The following is a 6,000-nucleotide window of genomic DNA, read 5'->3' as shown; positions in this document are numbered from 1 at the left end:
GAGGTCTACAAGTTTATTCTTTTGTCTTTTTATTTTATTTTTCCTTAACATGATCAAACATACATTTAGTTCAAAGTAAGTCAGCTCACTTTCCCTGCGGTTTTTTAAATGACAGCAGCATTTCCTCTCTCCTGTAGGTGGCGCTATCAACACATCTACACCATAGCCTGGGCCTGTCGAGGCCTTGTCGGGTTACTCACCTTCACTCTAATTGAGGATGAGGGGAACCTTTGTGATCATTTTGGGTTCAACTGTTTTGGAGTTGTGAAATGTGGAAACCTTCAGCACTGTGACACAAACTACAGGAACTACGTGCCAGGAGCAAGTCACACATGCTGAAGATGAACCTTCAATTTTGTCAAATTAAACCATTTGACTGATTTGATCTCGGGTGCAGGAACGATAGCTGATGTTCAGGCTCATCTTGGCTGAAGTTCTCACCATTTGAATTCCGCAGGATGTTAAACTTCATTTTAGGAGGAGTATGTAAATCCACCTCTTAAGCGGCATGTCAGAGCAAGCTGATCGATATTCATAGGAGCAACTATGCTGTGAAAAGCAGCTCAACCAGGTCGCGCTTCTCTATATTTGCATTTATTGATATCGGTATGCATATATATGTATGCATATATATATATACTGCTATGGTGATTAGAAATATCCTTGCAGTGTACCTTAAGGGTGTAACTGTCCCTTTAACAAAGTGAGGGTGTTACTGTCCCTTTAACAAGGTGAGGTCGGGGTTTGAGTTATTCCTGCCAAAGTTTCCACATGAGCATGCTCTAGTAAACAAAGCCTCACATCCTCAGCGCAGAGCCCGAAGCCACACCATGTCCGACTGGTCACCTGTGTAGTGTGTGTGTGTGTGTGTGTGTGTGTGTGTGTGTGTGCGCGCTGTGGTTTACAATGGGTGGACTGGTGTCGCTGTGCGCTGCAGACAGGCTCACACAAGTGGAACAGGTGGACTAGTCGGACAGGTTTCACAAACCCTCTTGTTTCCTTTCCTTCCTCCTGTTCCCTCCGTGAGGCCATGTAGACGGAGGAACACCTGTAACGGCGGCCGTGACCACCGCGGCGTTTCTACACCTTTGTCTGTGCGCCACAGGTGAGTTGTCGATTGTGTGCGTGCGCAGCCAGGTAACACAGGTGAGAACTTAACCCTCCCTTCTTCCCCTCTGGTCTCAAAGCGGTGGTTTCGGACACCGGCTCCACGGACACGGCCGTGGCGGTGGCCCCGGGCGACGTCGTTATACTTCCGTGTTACACCGACGGTGACGTCACACCGACCCTCACGACGTGGGAGAAAGATGGACGCGAGGTGGCGAGAGGCGACGCCTTCTCCCCGAGCCCCCCGCCCGCAGGAGCAGAGAGACTCAGTCAGAGTTTTGACTCATTTATTGCAGACGAGTGGGTGACGTCATCGAGAGGAGCCGTTTGCACCGCGATGAAAGGCAACGGTGGGAAAAATAATATTCAGCGCCACAGAAATAAGTTGCCGGGAGTCGGTGGGTCCTCTGGTTTACTTCCCGGTGAGCTGCTCGTAGAGTTTGGGCACGTAGACGTCCCATTCGGCCTGGTAGCAGGTCCCGGCCCTCGGGGCCCCAGGCCGTACTTCTGCCTGAAACTCTGGATCTTGAACTGTCCACGGCCGTCTCCGGACCGGTTGGTGAGGACGGGCTCGCTGCAGGACAGGAGGCCCGGCTGCTCGTACACCAGCCACACGTACCGGTGCAGACCTGCAGGGGGCGAGCAGCGGTTAAAGGAGTTGCACAGATTCTTTAGGGGGCACTCCAGGGGCATTTAGAAGAAATCGGGGCACCTGGGGCATTTAACCTTTCTTCAAAAATAAATATACGTATTTAGGCTTATAGTATATGAGCCAGTCATACAAATGGTAATAATAAGACTATTAGGGAGTAGTCTACAGATTCAAAGTATTTTTAGATTTTTTTTGAATAATCATATTAAATTGTATTATTTATGGTTATTTATTGTTCTATAAAAAAAAACTTTACAATTATAACTTATTTCTTTGTTTTTTTATAATTCTAACATATTTATTTTACGCATTTAACGCATGCGCAGAATGAGCTTCCAATCCGTCTGTTGTTGGTCGTCTCGAACCAGCAGCATGTCATTCTGTCTCTACCTGTCGCGTTAACACGACTCCGATCTCCGTCTCGCGCGCCGCAGAGCTCGGATGCCGGCGTGTGCGCGCACATCGGGACGAAAAAAAGTCACTTGCACCCCCCCCCGTCAACAACTCTTCTCTCGGCTCGCGCAGCAGAGCTCCGATGGTGGCGCGCGCACTGGTGAGCAATACAGGGCTCTCAAGTGTCACGCATTGAGCGTGAGACTCACGCATTTCGGTCTTAACTCACGCACTCCCGCCACACATCGTATTTCTCACGCTGAAAAAAACTCTCGGCTCTTTAATGTTTTAATGCAGGGGTGCTCAATATGTCGATCGCGGTCGCCGCAGAGCTTCGATGCCGGCGCGCATCGCTCTGTCGCGCGAGCCGAGAATTGTTGACGGGGGGGGGTAGACGAAAATTACAGGGTGACGGGTGGAGATTCCCCTGTTATAATAGGAGGGGAAACACTGGAGTTGATAAGCGTGTCTTCTTGTCTGATCAATACGCAACTGTGAGGTGCGCGAATGGACCGAGCGGCCAGCTGCTGATCACTCAGCCAATGAACAGACCGTGCGCGCGCAGCGCACAAACAATTTTTTTGGGAGCACCGAAGACCCATTTTGACCCAGGAAAACCCCTGAATGTATATATGGGATTAATCATGATTAATCCACAGAAACCTGTGATTAACCTGATTAAAAATTGTAATCGTTTCACAGCCCTAATGCTTATATATAAGGCCTGTGTCTGATAGTCCTTTGTCAATAAGTGGGAGGTAGATTATCTCACTGATTCTTCTTGTGTGTTCATGTGTTGTACAATAAATATAATTTCCGAGCAATCCGACGACCCGTGACCGACACAAACGCCACGCGCTGCAGATGGCCGCCAGAGGGCACCTCATGTGGATTGTGATTGGATTGGATTGAATTTATTGTCATTGCTAGAGTCCAGTTACAGAGGCAACGAAATGGCAATTGGCTGAAATTCCCGTCAATCATACCACAGATCGTCTCTCCTCCGCTGACACAGAAGCTGTTTCTCAATTCAAAGTCCACTGAGTACAGACTTGTGTTCTTTTGGAGTCTGGTCTTTGGAGTCTGGTCTTTGGAGTTTGGTCTTCGGAGTCCAGACTTCAAAGGACGAGAGAAGGGGAGGAGAGTCTTTCTGCGATTGAACAGCAGCTTACTTGATGACGTCACCACATCAGCTGTTCTTGCTCCTGAGTTTACTCCAATTGTTCACTGTAAATTATTTTTTACAGTCAAACAAAATATGACAAATCTGCTTTTCTCATTATTCTTTAAATATAATTATTTTATTTTGAATTGTGTGTGGATATATATATATATACTTAAAAATAAAATAATCATACATATATAATTGTATTAATATTTTGTACAAAATAAAAACATTTATATATATTGTTTATAAATATTGAGATTATATATAAATATGTATATATATATAATAAATATGTTATATACATATATATATATTTGTATGTATATATAGCTATATTACACATGTAATTGCAAACAATTCGGTCTAAAAGAAAAAGACAGCACGTTAAAGTTAAATTAAAATATTAAGTTATGAATCTTAACCCTCAGTCAAACTAATGTAACGTTATCTGTGAATAAATAATAAGCTCTTTGTGCTCGTTAGATCTGTTGAGTATTCTGAAACTGGGCACTTCGCAGATGATGGAAAACAGGCTTCCGGACGCGCGTGGATTAAGTTATCAACATTTAATGGCAGGAAGGGTAAAACAAACAGTCAAGGCTCACGATCGTGATCTTCATCGGCTCCTCCGCCGTCCTTCCAGCGTCGAGAATACCTGTGGAAGAGAGCGATCTCTCTCCAAAACGGAGTTTCATACTCCTCTCTGTTTCCGGTCAAAAATGGCACTTCCAGTTCCGTCGCTAAAGTATTTTCACAATAAGAGTCCCGTCTCGTTATTGTCCGCATTAAAATCACTTTCACAATAAAAGTCTGTTATTGTAAGTCACTTGACGGAATTCAACCGGCCTCGTCAATCTATAATACGAACATACAGTCACTCTCATGCAATATACATTAATTCCTGCCATTTACATTTGCACAGAGTAAACATTACCCCTATGCAGGCCCGGGGTGGGTAATCAGGAGAATCGGGAGAGTTCCCCGTGGGCCGCTTCACTTCTGGGCCGGTCGAGAATTTTATTTGTTGACATTTGTCATGTTAGTCCATCTTCTCTTAAAGTGGGCTACACACGTTCAGCATTCTGACACCGCAGCCTCTGCATGGGTTGTACCATGCGAGGAAGTTCACCCCTCCCAAATAATAGAGTTGGTTCAGTCCATTATGGAACTCAACCAACTCAGTTTGGGAGAGGAGAACTTCACCCCTCCAAAATAGAGTTGGTTCGGTCCTTAGCTGTCTTTTCCAAAAAGTTTTCTCAGCTACGGATAGCTGGGCCGGCCCGACCGCAACGATACGCGTCAGGGAGGATGGACGGGAGGAAGAGGGCAGGAGGGGCTGAAAAAGCCAGGTTGAAAAAAAGAAAGGCATTGGAGGAGGATGCTGCCAAATGTGCCAAGCTTACAGATTTCTTTTCAAGAGGACAAACACAAGTGGCAACTGGTCAAGAGAGACAAAGGCCTAATGATTAGCAACATAACTATTTGGCTAACGTTGTAGCCTTGATTAATATCATTGTAGCGTTGTCAACCTATTCTCAAGCAAAATATTAAATTGAATTAAAATATTAGCCTTTTTATATCACCCAAAATATGGCGATCCATAGACTTTGCAAATATTATGGAAATATTGATATATACTATTGATATTGATATTGAAGTATGCAGTAATATCACTCTTAATTTTTCTTTGTAGCTTCGGAGCAGCAGATAAGTCAGTCTCCTGCTGAAAATGATGAGCCCGACATTTGCAATGAGGAGGCCATGACGACAGGGACAGGTAGAGGATAACAGTGGACACTATATGAATTAAAGTTATATACTCTAAGAAAGAGCAGTACAGTACTTGATGAACCAATATGCATAGTTTGCTCAGAAGTGGGTGTAGTAATGGAGTAAATCACCACTTTATAATACTCATGCAGAAAAATGATAATGACCATGACAATGACCATGACGGCCCCCATGAGGTCTCACTCCAACAAATCTGGCCTACTGCCTCATCTGAGTCTGACACTCCTGCTACGCCCTTCTGCCTTTTTTAATGTTGTGCATATTTTCTGTTAACTTCTCATCTTAAGTGGATTATTTTTGTTGTATTTAACCGTTACATTATTTGTTGGACCATGGTATTAATAAAAGAACTACAGGATAGTAAGAGCTGAACTGTTGCTTCATTTATCCAATTTCCACGATAGCCTACCATGAAAAAAGTGGGCTGGTCTTGAGCCTGAAATTCCCGGGCTGAAAAGTGGCCCCACTCCGGCCCTGCCCCTATGCTTCATAATACATTAATAATATCAATATTCTCCCTAATATTTTCTATTATAATATCTTTCTATAGCCTATGTATTAATTTAAAAACATAAGACCTCTGCAGATGTTATCAAAATAAACTATTACAACTTAACAGATCCTTCAACCCAAATTATATCTCATGTTTAACCGCGACGGAGACGTCAGAGCCAGCGGAGCATTTTAAAAAGTCCTGCGGAGATCAGGCTGCTGTCGGCGGCCACACAGCGCGCTGACCGGCCGGCGCTGCAGAGCAGAGCCTCAAATCTACGGCGCAGATCTTTATTGGGCTGAATCATAACAAACCGACCACAGATTTGATTTTTAAACTACTAACTTCTCGCCTGAAAACATCCTAAAATGACATTCCGTGACTCAACAGTAGTAT

This window comes from Pseudoliparis swirei, chromosome 12 (assembly GCF_029220125.1).
Source record: "Pseudoliparis swirei isolate HS2019 ecotype Mariana Trench chromosome 12, NWPU_hadal_v1, whole genome shotgun sequence".
Classification (NCBI taxonomy): Eukaryota; Metazoa; Chordata; class Actinopteri; order Perciformes; family Liparidae; genus Pseudoliparis; species Pseudoliparis swirei.
Note: the sequence above shows the minus strand (reverse complement) of the source record.